The sequence below is a fragment of the Lipotes vexillifer genome, unplaced genomic scaffold (assembly GCF_000442215.2).
Source record: "Lipotes vexillifer unplaced genomic scaffold, Lipotes_vexillifer_v1.1 scaffold415, whole genome shotgun sequence".
Classification (NCBI taxonomy): domain Eukaryota; kingdom Metazoa; phylum Chordata; class Mammalia; order Artiodactyla; family Lipotidae; genus Lipotes; species Lipotes vexillifer.
This window is the reverse complement of record NW_006774345.1, coordinates 1700051-1726234: the sequence shown is the minus strand read 5'-3', so window position 1 is coordinate 1726234 and position 26184 is coordinate 1700051. Positions and strand designations below refer to the sequence as shown.

The window sequence follows — 26184 nt, the reverse complement described above, 5'->3', positions numbered from 1 at the left end:
CTCATCTAAAAAAGAGAGGGTTGGACCAAGTTCTCTAAGATCTTTTCTAGCTCTTAAATTCTTTGCCCTCAAAATGCTGCCCCTCATTACCTCTCCCAGTCCAAGTGCAAAAACATCAGTGGTTCCCTTCCATGGATTTAAGACTACTCGTATCTTTTGCTTATAGTCTCTTCTACCAGAAAAAACATGAGAAGCCTGAAGCTGAGCCACAATGTAGAGTCAGTTCTAAGTTCACTTTAATGGTTCAGAACCTTGGTTCACTATATTGACTTCAGTTGTTTCCATCCAGAATCTAAAAACCTCCTCTCTATTGTGATTGGCAATGAACAGATGCTCTTCAAACTTTTTCAATATTGGCATCCTTTTAAAAACCTATGCATGATCTATATTTCAACTTCCTGTTTTCCAACTTAGAGAAAAGATTCACATTCTGTTACTGCCTGTCTTGTCAGGTTCTAACAAGGCTGCTGAGTAAAATATAGAACACCCACTTAAATCTAAATTTCAGACAACCAATAAATAATTTTTAGTATACGTACATCCCATCCATTACTTGGAATACACTTATACTAAAGAATTATTCATCTGAAATTCAATTTAACCGAGTGCCCTGTATTTCTACTTGCAAAAACTCTAGTACTGATTTAATATTATTACCAGTTTACAAACAAATGTTTAAAAGTAGTCTAAACACTGAATATACTTAATTTTTCTGACTCAGAAGGAAGTTGGGTCTTCCAATAGCTAAGCTTCACCTCACTCTGGTCTCCCAACTTACAACACTTACAAAACACTGGAAATGAACTGTAAAATAGCCTCTACCATATGACCTGCCTTCCTGGCCCCAGACTAATAAAAGAACTAATAACCTTCATGCTTCTAAGATGAAACTTAAGAAGACCAATTCGTATCTGCAGCTCGGAGGCTGCCTTATTCCAAATGGCCTATACTCAATATTTTTTTAATTGAGATATAATTGACAGGTAACATTATACTAGTTTCAAGTGTAAACATGATTCAATATTTGTATATATTGCACAATGACCACCACGATGAGTCTAGTTAATATCCATCACCACACACAGTTACAACCTTTCTTCCTGTGATGAGAACTTTTAAAAATCTACTCTTAGCAACTTTCAACTATACAATACAGTATCATTAACTACAGTCCCCACGCTATATATACTACATCCCCAGGGTGTGTACCTTTTGACCACCTTCACCCATTTGCCTCCCGCCAAAACCCCCGCAAATCACCAATCTGTTTGTTCTGGTTTGTTTTTTAGATTCCACATATAAGTGAGATCATACAGTATTTGTCTTCCTCTGTCTGACTTATTTAGCATAATGCCCTCAAAGTTCATCCATGCTGTCATAAATAGCAAGATGTCTTTCTTTTTTTATGGTTGAATAATATTCCATTGCATATATACACACACATTTTATATAAACCATCAATATGGCTTCTTAATCCTCATCTATTCTTTAATTTGCTATATAAATACGTATATTCATCTATCGTACCCAATATATCAAAAACCATTTAGGGAGATACTTCTTTTGTATCCTCACCTTCATCTCCTATCCTACACCATACACATGGTACACACTCTGTTATGTATACAGAAGTTTAGCAAGTGTTTTCTAAATATTAAATGTCATTGTAGGAGAGTATAAATGCAGAAGTTGTAATGGTCTGCACTGAATTCATACTGATCCCATGACAAACCTGGAGCTCACTTTTTGAATTAAATTCATATTGACTCTTAAAATATGGAAATGCCAGTTGTGAACTTTCTGGATAGTTGGGTTCTTTCCAGTAAGCATTTACTAAGCATCTACTAAATCTAGACTCTATCCTAGATGCTTACTATGACTATGTAGTGTGACTATAAAGAAATAACTGAGGTATCAAAATACATAACCTAACAGTATCTATTTTTACACTAAGAATTAATTATGTTAGCTCATCTCAGTAAGGCTGTGATTGCTAAAAACATTTCAAGCACTCCTATTTTGAAATTTCCTTTAGAGTCTGGGGCACTTTTAAAAGGAAATATCCTCAATGACAGCAAATCTTCATTTTCTAGAAGATACATCAACAAGAGTAATTTTGAAGAGATATGGGGATATATGTATAACTGATTCACTTTGTTATAAAGCATAAACTAACACACCATTGTAAAGCAATTATACTCTAATAAAGATGTTACAAAAAAACAAGAGTAATTTTGTAGATAAGTTTCATTAACAAGTGAATGGTTCACACAATATATGTTATAGGGACATTGGTTTAAAACATAATTATATCACAGAACCTGTTGTTTATCAGAGGCAAGTGTCTATAAAAGGCAATATTTCATAACACAGAATCTCAATCAATTCAGAATGTCAACATCCTAAACACAAATGAATTGTTCAGTCTTGTGGAATGAATTCAACAGAATTATGCTTTTTTAAAATTAATAAACATGTTTTGCCAATTATTATTTATCACTTATTAATTTTGACATGAACGCTTCCTTGAATTTCCAATGTTATGTTTTTCTATTACAGACCTTAACTTTTTTCCCCAGATATCATCAGACATACCACACTTCATTAACAATTACTATTTCCTAATATCTTTGGTAACATAAATTCTCCTTTTAAGATTAAGATAATATCAAGTCTTCATTGTCACTTTAAATGTGTGGCACAAACTTCCTACAACCTAAGCAGAACTAGATTTAAATTGGGCTTTTTGTAGTCAATATTTAGTCAATCAGAATAAGCCAAATCTCTAGCCTCCTGTACATTTTTCATCAAGCCTTAGGTAAACAAGCATGTCAAAAATCATCCAAGAACACTTTAATTCCAAGAAAGAAAAAGAAAAATAAAATCTAGCCCTTGACATTACTTTCAAACTTCCGGTAACATGTGAGAGGCTCAACAGTATATTAGCAGAAAGAGCAGCAGAGTGGGGAGTTAGAGAACTGGGGCCACAGGTCTTCTCTGCCACTGAGCATCTGGGCAGGTGAATTGACTCATTTCTCTATCTCCAGAGAAAGAAGCCATCATCTTATCTGGAGGGCTGCTATGCAGAATAAATATGATAGTAACTGTTACATGCAACATGCTTCTGACACAATCAATCTTCTTCTAACTATCAAAGAAAATCAGATTCTTTATCCTCATGACCTCAAATATTATAGCCAGTACGCCAAATCTATTTTCTTTAACTAAAGCAGTGGTCTGAAGTCTGTGACTGTTACCAGTATAATACTCAAACTCTTCATGTCAAAAGCACTTATTTATGGAGCAAAATCGGGTTGTGAGATATTTGCCGTAAGCTGAAGCTTATCCTTATAAAGAAAAAAAGTTTATTTTAATATTTTTACACAAAAATCTTTCAACAACATACCACAAAACTTTCTTGGACAATGTGAAAAAGTCAAACATGATTAAACCAGCAAGTAACCACTGAGGATTACTGCTTTTTTTTTTTTTTTAAAAAAAAAGACCTACAACATGCCAGGTGTTATGCTAGGTCCCGGGGATAGAGACAAGCACCAACTTAGACCTCACCCTTGAAGAACTCTGTTTATCTAGGAGTGTGAACTTGACAGATAAATATAAGATAATAAAAGATATTTTAGAAATACTGTATTTCTCTGGCTTAAATATATTTCAGAAATCATTCTTTCCACTTTGCAGCATTTTTAGCCCATAAAATAGGAAATTCCACACTTGTTGAGTTGATGGGAATCTGAATCCCCAATTTTTGCTTAAAATATCTTTCAGAAATTTATAATTAAGAAGTAACACTGAAACCAAAAGCTAGTTTATACAGAGATTGGTTGTCACATGCCAGGCAAAACAATTAAAGGGAACAGAATTTGCCACCTCTCAGAAAAACCACAGAATTATCAAACTAAGAAAGGGCAGTGTTTCCTTTTTATGCATTAGCACTCAGTTACTATTAAAGACAAAAAAATTAAAACACACAAAGACAATAAAAAAGGAACCTTGAGTTTAAACCAATAAGAAATGCAGACAAAACCGATATATAAGTTTCAAAGTTACAGGTCAATTGTAAAGTTGTTAAGATAGTTAAGATCACAGAACATAGGTTATAAAAAGCAACTTTTTTATAAAGTTGTAAAGTTGTAAAGTTGTTAAGATAGTTAAGATCACAGAACATAGGTTATAAAAAGCAACATGTTACCATGCTGTGATCCTTAATCAAATGGCCAAAATGATTTAGATGACTTAAAGCTCAGGAAAGGCTTGGACTCAGATTTTCCTATACCGAAGAAAGTGGAATATGCCTGTAACATGCCTCTGCCAGTTAGCTGAAGTATTTCTGTATGTATATTTAATTTCTACTTTTACCTCCCACAACTATTATTAAATCAGTAATTTATTTTCTAATGAATGTTTCAGAACCAAGGAAACACTGACAATACAAAGCAATGGCAACACAGACATGGAAATGACCCTGCCTAGGTAAGGTGGGGGAATGCCTCGTCAAAGAACTGGCTTTTAAAGTGTGTCCTGAAGAGACAGCAGTATTTTGTAATACGAGGAACTTAGACAAAGTATGATGTACAAAGTATTCATATGTCAGAGAATAAAGAGCAGGCTGGGCATGTCCGTACCACAGTAAGAACTCGTGGTATGACTTGAGGTGATCACTGTGACAGCAGAGATGGGGTCCTACGGGGGGCTCAGAGTCTAACTGGACAACCTGAGAGTTCAGTAAGTGTCAAGAGAGAGCATCCAATTTTCTGGAGAGGTTGGGAGGGCTTCACGAAGCAGTTTCATGATGAGTCCTACAAGATGACTAGTCCAGATGATGAGAGCAGCACAGAGCTACTGTTTTTGAACCAAATTTTCCATGGCTATTAAGTTTTGTGAATTCCAATTTTTAATTTTAAAAACCTTTTTCACGAGGTCAATTTTCAATTTTTTTTTTTTGTAATACTTGTGCCTGCTTCTGAACAACCTTTCCAGTTCCTCCAAATCTGCTCTCATCTGCAGTGTGCTGCTGCGAAACCAGTTATCAAAATGTTATAGAAATTTATTTAAAATACTAGTAAACAAACTAAATACCTAAAGTGGAGCGAGGCACTGAGAGATCTGATGCATGGACTCCTGGCTTCTAAGAGGGCCTGTCTGCCAATTTCCTGGTTTTCTACATGTTTTATATGGTTCAGGAAGCTAGATAAATAATAGCCTTCAGGCTAGGAGAGAAACTATCCCACACTTCTCCCCATTCTTCTGGTCTCCTTCCTCTTTCATTCCTTTCCCTTTCAGAGGCATCTCGGATGGCAATTAATCCACTAAATTGCATTCCACGACAAGACCACCATTATTCACTGATTTCAACATTAGAGGAATGTCATGGTAATTTTATCCTTTTACACCTTTAACTTTTCTAAGTAATTAAGAGGCAGCACTTAAGAGAAAAAAACCTGCTTTGAATATTCAAACATATACGTCGATGTCTAACTACTAACAATGTAAAAAGTTACATTCAACCAACTACATAATCTGTCCTATTCTCCCTCCTCTTGGCACATCCCACTTCTGCAGCTGTCATCTTTAAAGTCCTCAACACTGCTATAATCTAGTGACTTTTGATGACTCTAATCTCTTAGCGTACGTTTGCAGCTTTAAGTTAAACTATAATCTCTCTAGATCCCAAAAACCACTCAAAAATTCTTCCTTTCAATTCCTTGCAGCACCTGCCTTATGGGGCTACCTAGTATTGAATATATTGGAAGGGCACAGCCAAAGAAACCCCTCAAAGGAGTTTTCCTTCCTTTCAGCACAAAGACCTTCACCAGTGCAGCCTCAGCTTGGGGAAATCTACAAGAAAGGAAACAGGAGACTTCCCTGGTGGCTCAATGGTTAAGAATCCACCTGCCAATGCAGGGGACACAGGTTCAAGCCCTGGTCCGGGAAGATGCCACAGGGGACCTAAGCCCACGCGCCACAACTACTGAGTGACCCAACGCAGCCAAAAATAAATAAATAAATTTATAAAAAAAGAAAAAGAAGAAAGGAGACAGTAGGGGCAAGTCCAAGATTATGACGCAACTCAGAACTGACAGTCTGGCTCTCTACCTTGGTTGTATGTGAAATATAAACAGAGCTCAGTGCAACTTAAAAAAACAAACAAACAAAAAAACACAAAACAAAAAAACTTCAAAAGTAATAGTGACAGGAGAGAGATCACCATCAAGAGTTCTAAGAATATGCAACGATGGTAGCAAAACTATTGCCATATGAAGGTTTGACAGCTGACTCCAAAATGTCTTTCTTCTTTTTATAAGAATAGCTGGAGGAACTTCCCTGGTGGCGCAGTGGTTAAGAATCAGCCTGCCAATGCCCGGGACACGGGTTCGATCCCTGGTCTGGGAAAACACCACATGCCGCAGAGCACCTAAGCCCATACGCCACAACTACTGAGCCTGCGCTCTAGAGTCCGCGAGCCATAACTACTGAAGCTCATGTGCCTAGAGCCGGTGCTCCACAACGAGAGAAGCCACCGCAATGAGAAGCTCATGCACCGCAACAAAGACCCAATGCAGCCAAAAATAAACACATAAATTAATTAAAAATAAATAAAAATTAAAAAAAAATATGTCATTCTCTTTAAAAAAAAAAAAAAAGAATCGCTGGAAACAATATATCCCTATTCATTATAGGAAGAGATCAAAGACTAGGAAGGAGGCATGTGCATACACTTAACACTGGTTCCTTGGAAGCATACAGCACCTGATGAATCACCGCACAAAAAAGGAAACCAAGAAGGAACGCTGGACATACCAAGTGAGATGGACTGAAAGCTCTGCATAACAGACTCTCTTTCTTGGCAGGTCACAGTTATTACTGTCTAGCACAGTGATCACATAACTATTTTTTGAAGGAATTTATTTATCCAAAACCTTAAGTTTTCCACTCAAAGTCTGAGCACTGAAAAAAAGTCAGATACAATGTCATAGGAAAAGCCTGCTAGGACACCTTCCTAAACCTAAAGTTTTATTTCATACACAAATACAGAACCTCCAGTTTTTTGGATTAATTCAACATACACTTGCACTTAAAAGCTTAATGTCAAACTTTTGTAGAATTTTATCCTCTGTTAAAAAAAGATGTATTAACCTGTAGGAAGCATTTTAGAAAACTTTATTAGCATTTTGAAATAACTAATAATAAAAGTAACATCCATTTCTAAGGGCTTCTTCTTAGTATTCTACCTCACTTAGTAAAGTTTATCTTACCCTTTAAAAGCAGGGATGGTGGAACTGTTTCCAAAAGAATTAAACTTATATAACACAGTTGTAACAAAATATTTCTCATCTTCAATAGTATGATTCAGCTGACATATTTTCAGTTTAAGTTAAAAGAAAAAGTGCCTTGTGATAAAGTCTCACCACAAGCATATTACAGTTTCTAAAGAGAGACGGGGGGCTTCCCTGGTGGCACAGTGGTTGAGAGTCTCCCTGCCAATGCAGGGGACACGGATTTGTGCCCTGGTCTGGGAAGATCCCACATGCCGTGGAGCGGCTGGGCCCATGAGCCATGGCCACTGAGCCCGCGCGTCCGGAGCCTGTGCTCCACAACGGGAGAGGCCACAACAGTGAGAGGCCTGCGTACCACAAATAAACAAAAAAATGGAGACAGGGACTTTCCTGGCGATCCAGTGGTTGGGACTTCGCCTTCCAATGCGGGGGGTGCGGGTTCGGTCCCTGGTCAGGGAGCTAGGATCCCACATGCCTTGGGGCCAAGAAACCAAAACATAAAGCAGAAGCAATATTGTAACAAATTCCATAAAGACTTTAAAAAAATAAAATAAAGAGAGACAAAACAAGCATTTTACTGGAGTCTGAAGTCAGTGGACTCAAGCTCAAGACCAGACACAAGAGGCTCATTCAAGAGTCATTAAGAACATCACAGGTAAAAGTCATGTGCCAGAGGCTAGTAACAGAAAGATAAACAGTCGCTGCTCTCAAGCTGAACATCTCGTGGAGGTGTCAAACATGTAAACAACAACAAGTTATGAATTTTTAAGAGGGCTATGAGAATTTGAGAAAGTAAAGCAAAGACCTAGAAGTTGAGTGGCACCAACTGTACACATAGCAGGAAAAGACAAAGAATCCTAAATACTTAACTAGCCTCTCAGCAAGGAGGCTGGCAAAAAATGTTAATCAAAAGATAACAAACTACTGAAATCCTTTAAACCCAGAAATTACAAAGGAAACAATCATAAATGAAAGTAAAATCTAAAAAAAAAGATGTTCACTAGAGGATTATTTAACATAAGAGAAAAAACTTAAAACCCAAACATCCACTAACAAGGGACTAGCCATGGGATGGAATATCACACTTATTAAAATAATGTTGATGAAAAAAATCTGATGACAGGAGAAAAATAGTACAAAGCTTCTTAAAATCACACAATTATACCTACATTATCTCAAGCATGTTAATAGATGTACAAATTTTTTTTAGGTTCAAAAATAAATCATAATGTTAAAGCTGGCTATTTCTCAGAGATAGTGATTTTGTTTCATTTTTACATTGTTCTATATTTTCCAAAAATTATACAATCAGTATTGTTACATTTTAAATTGGCAGAAAAGTTATGTAAGTCACTGTATTCCAGGATTCCCTTTTAAAACCATTAATACCCCTTTCATCTTTTTCGGGAGAGAATCTCTCTCCCCCAAATTCCACAGAACCCACTCATTTAAACAGGTTAATATCTGTAAATTCCTTGAAATAGTATCTGGCAGGTAGAACGCAGCTACACCAGTGTTCACTTTATTAAATATTTTAAAATTCCCTTTATCTAGTCAAAGTAATTAGTGTGTTTTATAGCTGGTCTATTTTTCATGCCAGTTTGACAAAAAAAACCCATAGGTTTTTATTTTTCTTTTCTGAATTCCAGCATCTCTTAAGGGATGACTACTGCTTCCCTCTGAGATTCTTCCTTCAAAGAAAGAGCAGGAGGAAGAAATTCTGTCAAATATCAAATTCTTCAAAGGGAAGACAGGAAATTAGTGAAGGGGGTGGAAGTTTAAAATATGGTTAATTGTTAAGACGCACCTACAGAAGGGTACTCCTTAACATATTAAAGAGTCTCTCACAAATCAACATTTCATGGGATTAAATGCTATACTTACCCAGATGAAGAAATAAAGAAATCATATACCAAACTCTTAACTACGGACAGGACTATATGTAACTATTTAGAAAAAATGTCTTCATATGTTTTTATGAGCTGCTTGGAGTGCGTGTGGAGTAGTGGTGATGGTGAGGGACAGTCCAAGGGAAACTAAGAAACCAAAGAAGGCAAGCAACTGTTCTACATAATAAAGGAGGGAGAGATTTGAACTTGCAAAGTGGAGGAAGACCTGAGGGAGAAATCAAGGAACTTAAGTGGACTGTCTCCCCTAAGTAAGTTTTCAGTCAAGTCCACATTGCTCACTTATGCTTTAGTAAAAATGGATTCTTTTATTCAAAGTAATACTGAATTCTGCATCTCAGTTGCACAAGACTGCACGCAGACACAAGAACAGAACGGGACACACCTGGCTTATCCACAGATATAAACTTATTCCACTCATGTATTCATTTTTAGTTTTGACAAACTTATACATGCATGAAGTTTGTTTACAGAAACAGGTCTATAAGACTTATAAAAAATATCAGCAGTTTTTTTAGTCCCCTTATCCCAGTTTCCATTCACAGGCAACAAGGAACAGGTACCTTTCGTTTTAGTACCTAACTCCATTTCTACAAATAATACTTGCAGTGCTCCTGTTTGCTTTTTCAGTTTTAGGTGTTACATACATAAATCTCTTTAAACACTATTCCTCCTCCCACCCCCCAGCACAAGCACAAATGCTTCCCAAAGTACTTTTATTTAGAGGATATCAAGAAACTACAACTCAATAATAAGACAAACAACCTAATGAAAAAGTGGACAAAAGATCTGAACAGACACCATAAGTTACTGGAACCCAAAAGGCTATCAATGGGTAAATGGATAAACAAACTGCAGTACATCCATGCAATGAAATCTTTACCAGCAATAGTAAGAACCGAACTATTAATATATGCAGCATGGATGAATTTAAAGTAATTATGCTGAATGAAAGCCAGACCAAAAAAGAACACATACCTTATGATTCCATGTATATAGACCTAAGAAAGTTCAAATTAACCTATAATGACAGAAAGCAGATTAGTGGTTCCTTTCCCTTGAGCTAGTCAGAGTTCTCAGAGAAGACACTTCAACTCTGGCCAGCATCCTAAAAGCAAAGTGAGGGAAGGTGGCTGCGGATCTTAACAAATACTGTAAACTCACACTCACTCTCATTTTAGCAAACTTTGACAGGAAGTAGGTGTCAAATGCCACTGATATGCCACTTCTTTAATGGAAGTCTTAGATAAATAGATTTACTGAAAAGCTAAACCGTCTTCATGAATGAAACAGCATATCATCGATGAAACACCAAATGATAAATTAAAGGCAAAATTAGATGGTAAGCCTAAAAAATAAATTCAACAGTTGAAAATTTGGGACAAGGTGGAGGGAGAAGAAGACCTACTGTGGACATATTGTTTTAAAAGTCAAAACTTCCAAGAAAGACAAGTTAATAAAATTCTCTGATTTTATATTTTGTACTTTTGTGGGAGGTAACAAAGAAACCAAGTGATTTACCCACGGTCACTTGGCTTTTTAGTGGCAACAATAAAACTCAAATTTAAATCTGGAGAGATCTTAAGACAACATCACAGAGTTGAAAACCCAAATCAGAAGTTTTAGGTCTAGTCACACATAGGGATACCATGAAGATACACAGGCTCAAGGACCTACGGTACAGCACAGGGAACTATACTCAGTATTTTGTAATAACCTATAAGGGGAAAGAATCTGAAATCCAATCATATATACACCTGAATCACTGAGCTTTACACCTGAAACTAACACGACATTGTAAATCAACTATACTTCAATAAAATACAGATATACAGTCTCTGAGAAAAGTGGGCATTCCTGGCAAAAGGAACGATGTAGCAAGAGCATCCAGAGGCAAAAGAGAATCAGGTAAGTTCCAGTGCTCAATATATATATTTAAAAAGTGGAGTTTAAGCTTAAAGGCAGGTGAATTTAAATTTTATCCTAAATCCACTCTTCATGCAAAAAAGGGCTGATTGGTGTTTGTTTTTCTGATACCCGACATTCAGAGGGTCTGATGCTGGAGGATATCCTTTTCCTGGACTTTGCCATCATCTCTTTCCCATTTCACTGACTGACCTTCCTTGTTTTCAGCTCCCTATATTTGCCCTTTAACTCAATAGTTCTCCACCACAGTACTAGTTGTCAGGAGTGTGCAAAGTCAAGTACCTGGAGTTTGTGATTCACTTTTTAAACAAACAAAAAAGGGTAGTTAAAGCATCATTCACTTGATTTGGGGCATAAGTAGAGAAAAAAAAGGACAGAATTATAGCAAAGGAACTGAAAATTTCACATAACTCTAAGTATAAGCAAGGCAGCATGGAGTATATGCCAATGCCATCCACGTCTGTCCCAAGAGGAAAGATCAAAATCTAGTAGGAAAAGATCATACTCTAACCCATTTCACTTTTGCTGACTCCACTGATGTCTGCCTTCACAGCTTTCTTTTTATTTTTTTCACTACTAAAACCGTTCGACACTCCTCTTTTGATCAACAATTAATTCCTTCCATAATACCTTACCAAGAGTTAGGTCTATAAAATGTAAAAGGGTTGGGAGAACACTCAAGATCAGTACACCTGTACAGTTTCAGCGGTGCTAAACACTGGAAAGTGAATAATCTATGGAGAGCAACTCTTTTCAAGCATTTTAAACCAGAACAGCTTACGTGCCAAATCTATATAAATCATTAATTGCTTAAATGTTTGAAATTATGACTCCATGTACTACATGAGCATTCAACAGAAATGATAAAGTCAGGTACAGGCTTTCCTGCCTTGACCTAAGGAAGAAGAATAACCACATTGCTATGCTTTAAACTTTAAGAAAGACCATATATCTACACATCTTCCTGATGCCTACAGTGATCATGCACCAAGTCATGGGCCAACAGTTCACTCTCAATGCATGAAGAAGAACTCTCAGAAAATCAGAACCTGCAGCAAACAGACTCTTGGCTCCAAGAGTACTCCTATCGATAAACAGTAACTACAAGGGTATCATACTGTAAATTTTAGACCATAATATATGCTTCAAATTATGGCATTTTACATCATGCAATATGCTAATGGATTACAGATACAACAAGCACATCTTAAGAACATCAATGCTGATGAAAGGAAAAGATGTCATGAGCTAAAAGAAAAGTGAAACTGGTCATTTTAAGACAAATTTTAGCTACTTTAATTTGTCTAAAATGGACAAATGACTACACCGCAGTTAAGAAATGGAAATGACTTCCTATGGAGAAGCTAAATTCTATTGTCCTAGCAACAGTCTATGAAATGCGGCTGCCCTCCAAAAGTAAAACAGGTTGTCCTATGAATCCATCTGAGCAAAGCTAAAATTTCAAAGGTAAAAAGTCTTTAGAAATTCTCCAAGAAAAATTCCTCCACTTTATCCACTTTACCTTCACACAAGCTACACAATGTCTAAGTCCTAAATCAATCCGCCAGAAAAATACTGATTGAACGTTCATGGGATAAAACTCTATATATCCTCAAGAACTGATGTTCTTATCTGAATGAAATTACTAAGACAAAAAGGATATATAATAGATGGGAACTGTATGACTCAGACTACAAATGTACAGCAATTCAGACAAGAAAGTTAATGAGTGATGACTGCAAAAGGTAGATGAATGCTGAGTTTTGAAGAATGGGAACATTTAGACACACAAGATCAAGGGTCCCATCAAGTGAGAGGAAAATCATAATGGCATCACAGCAAAAGGAATAAGAAGAGTGTACGCAGCATACTGCCAGACATGACTGTCCCGCAGTGGGGAGTCAGCATTATAGTACTGCAGCTCTGCTCTCAACTCCAGAAACTTGATTCACATTGCAAACAGCACCCCCCGGAGGTGTGCAAAGTGGTGACCCTGGTTAAGTAATACAGAAAAGCAACAAGTGGGTGCTCCACTAAAAGGGATTCTGTGAAACAAGGGAGCTTTTAAAACACTAAACACATTTAGATAGATTCAGTCCATATTACCATAGAAAAATATGGGAGAAGTCCCAAATGGGAAACTGCATAAACCAGCCTGTCTCGGATTTGGGTTTTGCCCCTCTCCCTCCATAAAACTTCTATTACTATTTCTTAGAATCGGTGTTCTAAAATGCACTTTAGAATACTGAGCTACTTTATAAAAGGTCTTCAGAGTCAAGCTGCATCTTGATAAAGAGAAAAATGAGGAACCACTGAGCGTTTTAGTCAAGAAACGACAGCAGCAAAACTACTTAAAAACAAGAAAATTCTGGCACAAATATCAAAGGTAGATTAGAGCAGCAGATCTGAGAATTTTGAGAGTAAAAGATTGCTTAGAATCCTTCTGGGAGCAAACCAACTCACTGAGTTAATACAATGAACAATAAATCCACATTGTTAATAATCAAGTTATTTAAAAAGCATCTTTTAAACAGACAAATCCTTTTTTATGATCTACTTTTCAGAACATACAATTTTTAGTCCTAAATTGGTCAAGTCTTTATAACAGTCATACCAGTTTACAGTTAGGGAGTATCATCTCAGATTTCACAATGTAAGCAAGCACTGGTCCATTCAAAACTATCCTTGTTTTTAACTCCAGAGGCCGAAGCGACAAAAATATTAATACAAATCCAGGTATCCTGGATTTGGCGACACCACATTGTTGAAAGTTATCGTACTTAGAAATACCAAATAATATTCCTACCAAAGAGGTAACTAAAAACACTGCATACTGTTTAGAATAATTAACAAAGTTATTTAGGAAAATTTTAATGAAAAATAGCTTTAAAAGAATATGGTGAAAGGTTTACCATAGTTTATCTGTATCTCTCTACCAGAAATTTTTATGAGCTTAGATTTCCACAACCATTAGTAAATTATAACCCATGATTTCTAAATATATTCTGAAGGGCAGTGAACAAGCCTAAGGTTTTGTAACAAATGATCAAAAAAGTGTTCAGCACAGTCTTGAGATGGACCTGCTTTGAAATTAATTTCATTATAAAATCTATTTTAAAAACAGATGCAGGCTACTTACTCTAGTGTCATACATGAAGCAAAAACAACTGCATTTTAAATCTGGTCTTAAACAGAAAGTAATCCATATGGGGTAGAGAAAATGGTTAAAGTCAGATCAGTTTACATCAAATGGCTCTTACAGTAGACTGCTGAACTATATAATCTGTTCTTTAACATTAAGTAAAACAGCAGTAACTTTTGTTTTCATGCACAGAATGGTAAATTATCAATTAGTCTTATTAATATTCTTGAAAGATCATTAAGGACTAACCTGCTGTTTCTGAAGCAACAGCTACTTGTTAACTGAAATTAATAAGGACCACTACTTATCCACCAATTTATGTCCTTTTAGTTTGAAGGAACATCCAAAGTCTTTCCTTCTAACATAAAATAAGAGCTAGACTAAAGCATATCATATGTATATAAATATACAGTACTGTACTGACACAGCATGCAGTATTTTTACATAAGCCTCCATGTTCAGGTCATTTGGAATGGCAGACACTGGGGCATGAAAACAAACAGAGAAGAACATTTTCCATCTAGGACTTTCACAGTGCTTAATAAATAAGTAACTCAATAACCGTAGATGGATCTTCTGCAAGAAGACAGTGCACACAGATAAAAAAATATTTTCAATTTACCAGTCTTACAATTGTCACAAAAACCACCAAGTCCACAAATCAAACTTGGCTACAATAGTCAAAACTACTTGAAAGCACTATACTCATAGTCAAATAAATCAATGATGTCTTTCTAATTTATAAAGGCATCTCAACTACATAATATAATTTTAAGCGAAATGCAAACTCAACGTGTTTCTCAAAATGCTGACTACTGGGCCCCACTCACATCTGCTGAATCAGATTTGCAGGGGCAATGCCAGGGAGTCTGCACTTTCAGTAACTCCCCCAGGTGACCCTCTTGCACACTTTCTGCAGAACCACCACATTCCCTGTGAGCTTTATAGCAAGGTTTTGGATATCAAGAACTAAAATCTCATTTGGGACCTTTTAAAACTAAATTTCATTACATACCGAATTAATATTTCAAAAAGACTTAAGTAACAAGCTGTGGCAGAAAAAAACCAAATACATGAAAAAATGACAGCAGAAATTTAAAAAAGAAACTTTTAGTACAGGCCACTTTATTTTTAACTCAAGATTTAAGACACCCCTAATCATTTCAAGGACTAACCAGTCTTTGTAAACATAATTCCTAACTTAAAAATAATCCTATCCACAATATTAAAAATATAGTATTTCAAATATGTTCAAATTCATTTACTCAGCTGTTAAGCAAATCAGGGTATGAACTGCTTATATTATACTAAATACAAGCAACGATTAAATTTATAAGTTAAACCCAAACAACTCTGTTTATATTCCACTATTAAATTTACTGTGGTCAGTACCTGATTTTCATAAACTTATATAACTTTCACAAACTTATGTAGACATGTATAATGGAAAGAGCAATGAAGCAAAAACTAGAAGGCATCTAGAGTCCAGTTCTGGCTAATCTAGCTGCTGGCTATATTATATGACCTTAGGGCCTAGAGAAATCATTTTACCTACCTAAAAAACAAGGAAGGTACAGCTATCTACTAATTTCACAGATTTATTGTGAGAATCAAAAGGGATACTATGTAATACACTCTGAAATACTGTAAAGCATTTCATAAATCAAAGGCATTATCATTAAGAGTAAAATTTGAGAGACACTATCTTTAGGTGCCTGCTGTAAAACAGACTATTACAGAAACAATAAACATAAAAATTGACCTTTCAGATTCACCTAGATGTTGTACATTATTGTATATATCCTATAAATTATAAATATAAAACATAAGAATTTAATACAGTCATCTGTCTTATGCCCCCATTTATAATAGATCTATTTCTTGTGTAAAAACAGAAATGAAATTAGATGCACCATGAAATGATAACTGTCAAAACTGGTCACTAAGTATAATATTCTACTTTCACATGCTGGACAATTTCCATACTAAAAATTTTAACAAGACAACAATGTATATGTGTGTGTGTATAAAATATCTGTAAAAACTAAAAACCAAATCTTTTAAAGTTTTTTTTTGAAAATTATCCCCATACCTATTGTATCATTTTCCTTCAATGTTACCTCAGATTCTATACATTCCAAAATAAGCTGCTCTCACGTACCCTTCTATATATATCATGACACCTATTAGAAAATAACTATTCCTCTCCAACGGAGTGAGTAAATACTCTTACCCAAGCTGCAAAAACTTAATTTTCTGTTCCCTGATCCTTACTCCTTTAATTTTCTCATTCATTACAAAATTCCAGAAGTAAAAAGTGAAATGACCAGTTTCAACTACATGTATGTGTAAAAACATACGAAAAAAAAGGGGGTCAAATACACTTTTTTGTTAGTATTGCAAAAGACCACCAATAGTTGTAATTGGCCATTCCTCTTAAAACCTGTTGACCCATACAACTCAATTCACATGGTAAGAGAATGCTGCACCCAAAATTAACATATCTGTCAGACAAAGGAAATTGGTAAATTTAACCCCCAAATCAAGGATTCTATCAAGATATACATAACAATGTATAATTACTCTGCATACATCAACCTAATTGCTCAAATGATGTCCTTTAACCTGGGGCCATATTCCAGACTGAAAAACATAAACTACCTTTCATCACAAGCAGATTTTTTAACTTAATAAAACTATTTGTAGCTCAATAGCTTATGCTTTATAGTAGTCTATGAAGAAACTACAAGTGGTGAATTAAAAATTAAATGCAGATAGAAATGGTAACGATCTTGTGGTTTGCAATTAAAACTATATTTAGTAATATCCACACATTTATTTATTCATTACTTGAAAGCTGAATCATTTTTTATGTTACATCTGCAGTCACAATCATCAGAAGATATCCAGTGTCTAAAGAGATAGTGTACCTCAAGTTTTTGATTTGTGAGGGACGGGAACAGAAGGGACCAAGTGGTCAGGGAAGGAAATCTCACCCATTTAGCTGTCACTACAGCACCTGTTTTCTAAGCATTAAAAACTCCATTCATTTTTATATAAGATATTGATACATTAGACAAGAGCCATGCACAGAAACCACTTTTTCCAATATGGTCTTCAATAACTTTGAGGGTAAGTACTCCTGCTGGAAGTCCTCATTTGTATTATTTAAAAACAATTAATTGTAAAATCTGCAGTCAAACCATAAAAGGCAAGCTGTTGGAAGATGAAAAACAAAAAAATATTACTATACCTTATTCAAACAAGGTTAATAATTTTGCATGTTTACTTTAGAATCTCTTTATAGCACAGAAGCTAAAAAAATTTTATAAAACCACTATCATGCTGGTGGGTACCCTTATTTGGTGGCAACGGCTAGTTTTAAATATCTATTTACAATGAAGCTATTACTTTCCTTATTTCTTTTCCTAAGTAGATCCAGACTATTATTGCCCCTATTATTTTATCATAAGCACAAATCAAATCTAGTTTCTCACTTCATCTCAGAGTTCTACACTAAATCCCAAACTTCAATTAAAAAACCATGATTTCCCATACAATTGCAGAAACACCCCTAAAAGAGTGAGGTATTGCAGAATACGGGAAAATGAAGACAATTTCACCTTACACATCTAAATGGGGATGCCAGTAATGACAACTGCAACAAAAATCAAGAGGGTGTTCTCTGAATTTTCACCATTTTAATAAAAGAAAATGCTGAAATTTTAAATTAAAGGTGGCGCTCTGTCCTCAACTCACCCGATTGTGACTCACTTTTGCAGACTATATGGTAGGAAATAACTTACTTTTCAAAGATCTTTGCAGTTACACCCAAGCCAAAATCAGGACAGAGATCCATCCTTATTACAGCAATTCATGCAAAGAACAGAACTAAAACGGCCCCCTGAAATCATGGCTAAAGAAGCCCATTTCATATACTAGTTCTCAAAGTCTCCCTTTAAGGAATATGTTCCTATTTACTTCAAATTTGAACTCACCAGGACAAAAAAGAAAAAAAGAGGGGGAGGGGGACCCAGATGAAACGCTCAAGTACAAAAAGCAGATTCTCCTCCAATCCCTCTAATTCCCCCAATCCGCCTCTGCCACACACAAGGACAGGGAGTCTGGGGAAGGCTGGCGGCAGGACAAGCGGTGAAGGCCCTTCATTCACTCACGTGGGCCACTATCCAAAGGGTTACACACCCTCTGCCCGAGGAGAGCCTCATACAAAGCAGATCCTTACAAGTACTTTTATTACAAAATACACCCACGCTGAACAAGAGCTTTATTTTAAAATAAGACTGTCCTCAGGTGGGGGGAGGTGAAACACAACAAAGGCTTCCATGTTGAAAGGCAGACAGTCCAGATATAAGCATATAGGTACCTACACGCGTATGAAAAAGAATCCATATAACTAATTTATCATGAACAGCAATCGATACCAGCAGGAGCCATTAGATTATTAATAAACCCAGAAAAGTGGCATGCATAGCGGCCAAAGGTGGCTGCCTGCTGCGCTCTAACCCCAGGAAAGACAAAATTACGCGTGCAGAGGAGGGTCGAGCCCTCCGCAGGTTTAAAGACCCCCTGAGCACCTCTTGCCCTACCCTCCGCGCCAAGCACCGCTGCACCGCACAGGATTCGAGCACTCCCAGCCCTGCGAGTCCGGCAGAAAACTGGTGAATGAAATGCGCACAGACACCAACCTGGCCAGTGACCGCGGCGCAGAACCAGGGGTCGCTAACTAGCTAAGCCACAGGATTCTCCAGCAGGATGGAATAAAGGGAGTACACCCCCCCGCCACCTCCGCAACTGGAATGCGGCTCTTACTGACCCTTCCAAAAAGGGGGTGGAGGACGCAGGATTTTTTCTTTTTTTCTTTTAAACTAAGTCTAAGAACGCGAATCGGAAGCAACCGAGAACATCCTGGGGGGCCAGACAACAGACACCGGGATAAAGGCGAGACTGTTCTCCAACTCCCGGGGAATTGCCATCCGATGTGACACGCATCAATCAACTAGCCCCAGCCGGGGGCCGACCCCGGCCCCGCTCTCCGCCCGCGGAGCGCCAGTGGGGCTGAAGCCGGGGATTAGAGGGGTGACCCTCCCGGGGCGCGGGGAAAGTGCCGGGCACCGTTGCCCTCAAGGTCACCAGGCGCTGGAGCGGGGGCGGCCGGCCGCAAGATGGGCTATGGCGCGGCGGAGGCAGCTCGGAGAACTGAAGAGCTGCGGGGTTAGACGCGAAGTCCCACCGAGCCCCGTCCCTGGAGCCCTGGGCGGGGATTCCCGGCCGGACCCGGCGCTGAGGCGCACGCCGAGGAAGCCGCTCACCTTTACGATCTGCCAGGGCGGGCGCGGCGGGAGACAGCCTGCGAGGGGGCGCCGGAACGCCCCCGCCAACTTCTCCCGAATCCGCGCAGTCCACGGAGCACCCAGCTGTCAGGAGCCCCGCCGCGACGCCCCCACCTCCGTGTTCCGCCCGGCTTCCCCCGCAGGTAACCTGTCCCGCCGCCCCCGCCGCTGACGGGCGGCGGCCGCCACTCACCTCGCCAAGCAGCAGGAACCATTTTCCGAAGGGGAAAGGAAGGAGAGGCTGCAGGAGGGTCGGGGGAGGGGGCGGTGAGGACAGCGGGAAACACACCCACGCTGAACAAGAGCTTTATTTTAAAATAAGACTGTCCTCAGGTGGGGGGAGGTGAAACACAACAAAGGCTTCCATGTTGAAAGGCAGACAGTCCAGATATAAGCATATAGGTACCTACACGCGTATGAAAAAGAATCCATATAACTAATTTATCATGAACAGCAATCGATACCAGCAGGAGCCATTAGATTATTAATAAACCCAGAAAAGTGGCATGCATAGCGGCCAAAGGTGGCTGCCTGCTGCGCTCTAACCCCAGGAAAGACAAAATTACGCGTGCAGAGGAGGGTCGAGCCCTCCGCAGGTTTAAAGACCCCCTGAGCACCTCTTGCCCTACCCTCCGCGCCAAGCACCGCTGCACCGCACAGGATTCGAGCACTCCCAGCCCTGCGAGTCCGGCAGAAAACTGGTGAATGAAATGCGCACAGACACCAACCTGGCCAGTGACCGCGGCGCAGAACCAGGGGTCGCTAACTAGCTAAGCCACAGGATTCTCCAGCAGGATGGAATAAAGGGAGTACACCCCCCCGCCACCTCCGCAACTGGAATGCGGCTCTTACTGACCCTTCCAAAAAGGGGGTGGAGGACGCAGGATTTTTTCTTTTTTTCTTTTAAACTAAGTCTAAGAACGCGAATCGGAAGCAACCGAGAACATCCTGGGGGGCCAGACAACAGACACCGGGATAAAGGCGAGACTGTTCTCCAACTCCCGGGGAATTGCCATCCGATGTGACACGCATCAATCAACTAGCCCCAGCCGGGGGCCGACCCCGGCCCCGCTCTCCGCCCGCGGAGCGCCAGTGGGGCTGAAGCCGGGGATTAGAGGGGTGACCCTCCCGGGGCGCGGGGAAAGTGCCGGGCACCGTTGCCCTCAAGGTCACCAGGCGCTGGAGCGGGGGCGGCCGGCCGCAAGATGGGCTATGGCGCGGCGGAGGCAGCTCGGAGAACTGAAGAGCTGCGGGGTTAGACGCGAAGTCCCACCGAGCCCCGTCCCTGGAGCCCTGGGCGGGGATTCCCGGCCGGACCCGGCGCTGAGGCGCACGCCGAGGAAGCCGCTCACCTTTACGATCTGCCAGGGCGGGCGCGGCGGGAGACAGCCTGCGAGGGGGCGCCGGAACGCCCCCGCCAACTTCTCCCGAATCCGCGCAGTCCACGGAGCACCCAGCTGTCAGGAGCCCCGCCGCGACGCCCCCACCTCCGTGTTCCGCCCGGCTTCCCCCGCAGGTAACCTGTCCCGCCGCCCCCGCCGCTGACGGGCGGCGGCCGCCACTCACCTCGCCAAGCAGCAGGAACCATTTTCCGAAGGGGAAAGGAAGGAGAGGCTGCAGGAGGGTCGGGGGAGGGGGCGGTGAGGACAGCGGGAAACGCAAAGAACGGGGGCTCGGTCCTCAGCCCGTCCACAGGCGGCTCGCAGGACTCGGAGCGCCAGGCGAAGGTTCGGCTGCACCTCGAGGATGAGGTGGCCACGGAGCCGAGAGGTTCGGCTTCCACCAGCCGGGGCTCCCTACTCACGCTGCACTGCTAGGAGGCGGCGGCGCCGGCGGCGGAGGAGGAGGCGGCGCCCGGCCGGCCCCCGCCCAGAGCCCGGCAGCCGCCGAGTGGCCGCCCGCGTCCCCGCAGGACCCGCCTCCTGAGCTCCGCAGAGCCGCACACAGGGCGCGCCGCGCTCAGCACGGGCAGCTCTGCCGGCCTCACGCCGCCGTCCGCAAAGGCAGCGGCGGGCGGGGTGCAGCCCCCTCCGTGAGCACCGCAGCCCGACCCGCTCGGGGCGGGGCCCGCGGCCCCCGGAGAGCGGACAGCGGAGCACGAGGGGGCTGCGCGAAGCTTCGGGCAGGGGCGCCGCTTGCACCGGGTGGCCCGCAGGATTGCAGGGGGAGGCAAGGGGAGGTGAACACTCACCCGTTCCGGTCTGGCGCTCCCTTCTCTCCACACCCTTTCGCCTCCCGCTCCACGCTGGCGGCGCAGCTGCTGCCACTGCCGCCGCCGCCGCCGCCGCCGCCGCCGAAGCTCGCGTTGCCGCCGCTGCCGCCTTGGCTAGGCGCGGTCACGTGACGCGGCCCGCGGGGAGCCTGGGGGCGGGCAGGCGCGCGCGCGGGAGGAAGCGCGACTCGGACGGAGACTGGGAGCTGAGCGGAGCCGAGAGGGCGTTTAAGGGGAGGACCCGGAGAGCGCGCCCCCGGCTGGCGAGCGCGCGCCTGGTGATTAGCACTTGCCGCGCGGTGGGGAAAGGGTGGCCGGAGTGAGGGGCGGGGGACTCGCGCCTCCACGCGCCCCTCCCTCTCTTCCTCCGCTGAGCGCTTCGGCCGGCCGCGGCCCCCGCCTCCTCCCGCTGCCAGCGATTGGCTGAAAGGCTCTGACGTCCTTGTTTCCATGACGTATCGGGGCGGGGGGCGGAGGGGGAGGAGGGGGTGGGTCGGACAAGCGGGGCGGTGACGCCGTCAGTCACAGCTGCTGTTTCCGAGCGGGTCCGGGTGGTTCCCGCAACTGCGGAGGCAGGAGAGAGATGTCTGCCGCAGGCTGACTTGGGCGCCCTTTACTTGGGGTCCCGCCCGAGGCAGCCCCGGGTCTGCGATCCTCCGAGCCCCGAAGCCGGGCTGGCGGGCAGGCTAGGGCGAGCCCTCCAGGCGAGGACAGGTTAACGCAGACCCCCGCGTCCGCGGACATTTGAGCGGCTCCTCGCCACGTCTCTGCTCCATTCCGTACCGGACTCGGTTCCTGTCCTGGGCCGTGACGCACGCGCCGGACGACAAAAAGTGCCGCCTAGCTCGCTCCCTCCTTGGGGGAGGACAGCCCACACCCCCCACGGGCGAGGGGCGCCCCATCTCTGTTTCTGCCGGTCGGGCCCGTAGACTCCGGGGATACCCGCTGCAGCGCCCAAAGAGTTAACGCAGGCGTTCGGCCGGTGTGAATAGGCCCATCAGGATCTGCGCTCAGAATCCCCGTGTCTTCCTTTGGGGTTTGCTTTTTCTACCTATGCCAAGCCTTTGGCTCTTCAGTTCACTTGTAGCATCTCGGGGGGGGGGGCGGGGGAGGGATTGAGATGCTGAAAGGTAACATGCTTTGCCACAACCTTCAAGAGATTTTGCAAGTTAATAAAAAAGAAACCACCGTAGTGACATTTTCAGAAATAAAACGGGTTTTCTTTCCTACACACACATACACACGTGTTCAAAGATTTGTGTCTTACCTAAGACATCGTGCTCCATCTTCGTCTAATCGCCTCTGAACTGTCTTCGCTGCTTTAGAGACCTTGTCCGTGTTGTTTTCAATACCACTTAATCAGAACAAAAAGATAAATTCTGCAGAGGCTCCTCCTTTCTCTTAACTCCAGGACTGGAAAAATTAATGTCTGTAACGTCTTCCTAAAAGCAAACAGTCGATGCGAAGGACTTTATTATGTATGTTCACTCTGGTAGTGTTTACATTAAAATAGTTTTGAAGGATTTAAAAACTAGATATGTGAAAAGTTTAAAAAGCAAAAAAAACCCAGTTAACCCTGTTGAAAAATTTTTTTATCAATTTACGTATCTTACCAGGTCAAACAGTACCAACCTTTTGAGCTGTGCCCTTGACATGCAAAACAAGCACTGGGCAGGATGACCCCGTTTTTTCCTCTCTTTAATCACTGTTAAGAAATTGGTGGGTACAACAGCCCTTCCTGACACTATTTCAAAACTTCTTAACAGAAGAACAGATTAACTTTTCAAAACGGCTTAGAGACACTTAAGACTCATTGGCCTTCGTCCAACTTTTCCTCCAAGGAAGTCGCAATAGAAAATTGAATTATGTATTCTACTTTAATCAAAAATTTGACATTAAAGTAATATATGATTCATTGCTATAGTGCACTAGCAAAATGGATAATAGATTAAACTAGAATCTGTTCACTTTGTGGGTTTGTTGCAGTTCCAAATAACAAACGGTATGCTCGTACAGTGTTGTGGTCATGAAAAATTACTCAGCATGTTCATTTTAGGACATGATTTCAGTAGTTTTCATTTATGGAGATTATATACATATATATCCCAGAACATATTTTATGTGCATTTTAATGAAATGTGAGTCACATACAATAGTATATTTTTACTGTCATAGTCAAGATGATTGTATTGTGTAGTTTGGTTTTTATATTTTCATTCTTCAAACAGAAAGCAATATATAACTGTACACGTTATATACAGAAAATTCATCTTTTTCTCCCAAAGGTTTAGCACTGAAACCTTCTTGATGGTATATTTTTCATTGTAAAAATCAAGAAAATATTTGATTACTTAATTAGCATTTCCTTAAAAAATGGAACTACTTAAATTCAAGAATGCCACTGTATATGATATAACCGTATTCTTTTAATCTTAGACCTCACTTACTCTGGATTCAGTTGATCCATAGATATATTGGTGCATAATAAGAGCAATATAATGCAATTTATTGTTGAAATACTTAATCTTCTACACCACTTTTAATATGCTTTAAATTTTTTTTTTTTAGTTACAATGAAAATTTTATAAAGGTATAAATCTTATGGCAAGTTACTATTTGGGATGTTAACATTGCTTGAAGACAGGCTGTGTATTCAAAATAATGTATTTTGCAAACTGTTAAAGTATGTTTCATTTAGTGGCATAAATCTCAACTACTGACATCTTTTCTAATAAGTTGATCAATTCAATATGAACTAATTTATATAACTTATGGAGACAGTTTTCTAAAATCCTCAATGTAATTAAGTGTAAAGGGAAACATTAGGATCTTTATTCCCTCAAGAATTCTGTCACATTCATCTATCGAGGGGACAAAGTAAAGGCATACCAACAGCAGCATATTTTTAAAACCATATCATTTCCCAAAGTACACTTTTATACGTATGTGAATGTGTCAGTGCTAATCATTGCAGAATACTAAAGAGAACTGACAGGTGTAGGGAGGCAAAAGAGGAAAAATATTCAACGCTTCATAAAAAGTAGTTGTGTATGTTCTCAAATTTCCATTAACCTGGATCATCAGAGAGATATAAAGTGAAACATTACTTAGCTGAAAGCTGCAGAGAACTGTTATCTATTAGTAACAAACTAATTACATTTGCTGAATTAAATGAAGTATGATTACAGGTAAGCCTAGAATAAGAATTTTCAAGTCACATAATGGAAAATTTTTATAGGTGAAAAATGTGAAACGGTTAGATGTCATAATTTCATGGGAATTATTTAACATCCTGTACCCTTCAGTATAAGGCTTTTTTTTTTTTCTACCCCACATGTAGTATCTAGGTCATAGGGTGTGGCCCTAAATCTAAATTCCAGAGACTCAAAAAAAATGGAAAGATCTTACTTAAATGTTCTTGAGGAAGATTTTCTAAATGAGGACTTGGACTTGACTGGTGCCACGAAATATATAGGAGATTTAAATTAATGCAAAAGAAGATGGGGAATAGAAATGCCAGGAAATGTACCTGAGAATTAGCAAGTTTACCACATCCATTTTCCTATCCTTTCTTTATCTATGAAACATAGATTTACTACCTTTGTTATCTTTCACCTCCATATGTAACTCATTTATTTTCCCATTAATAATGGTGAGTTATGGTGTATCATAGGGTTGTTGTGAAGTTTTGGTGAAATGTTTATATTAAGCTCTTAACAGAAAAATTGGCGTGTACTAAATGCTCGGGAACTGTTGTCATTATTTTTCATAAGCATGCATTCTTTATCCCTTATTACAAAGTAAATGTGCTGCAAACAAGAATATACATTTTTACCTGACTTACTTTAATGAATAGGGGCTTATTCTCACATTAGAAGTTCAGAGGTAGGTGATAGTATGATTGATTCAGTTGCTGAACACAGAATCAAGGATCCAGGCTAACAGCTTTCTGCTCCACCCACCCTGGTGTGTGCGTCACTATTTTTTATGCCCCAAACAGGAAAATCAGAAGGATTTTTCTCACATTTGTGGTGCATCTTATGTTTTTCAGATTATTTAGTGCTTATAGTTTTATATAATTTTTCGTTATTGCCCTCTTTTCCTTTGAAACCCCTCCTTTGTTCTCAAGATATTAGAATGTGCTGAAGAATCACCTGTGTGAGCTTAGCGATGCAGATTCTTGGGGCCATAGTGGCAGAGCTTCTGACCCCGACTGTTTGGAGTGGAGCCAGAGGATAGGCATTTTTGATGGTTCCTTTAGGTGACTTTGATGCACTTCACAGTCTTTGTTTCCCTCCTTTGTCCTGACATTCTCTTGTTGTGTTCTTCATTAGTTCTTCATTCTCTTTCC

General features: G+C 40.6%; 1 protein-coding gene across 1 annotated transcript in view; it reads right to left on the bottom strand.

The window, feature by feature from the left end:
* The window catches only part of ATP2B1 (ATPase plasma membrane Ca2+ transporting 1), a 133708-nt gene extending 112259 nt beyond the window's left edge, over nt 1-21449 (bottom strand). Inside the window, exon 1 of the mRNA XM_007449112.1 lies at nt 21188-21449. The gene's annotated coding sequence lies outside the window, so the exon portion shown is untranslated. The remainder of the gene's footprint in view (nt 1-21187) is intronic.
* Between the last annotated feature and the right edge of the window lie 4735 nt (nt 21450-26184).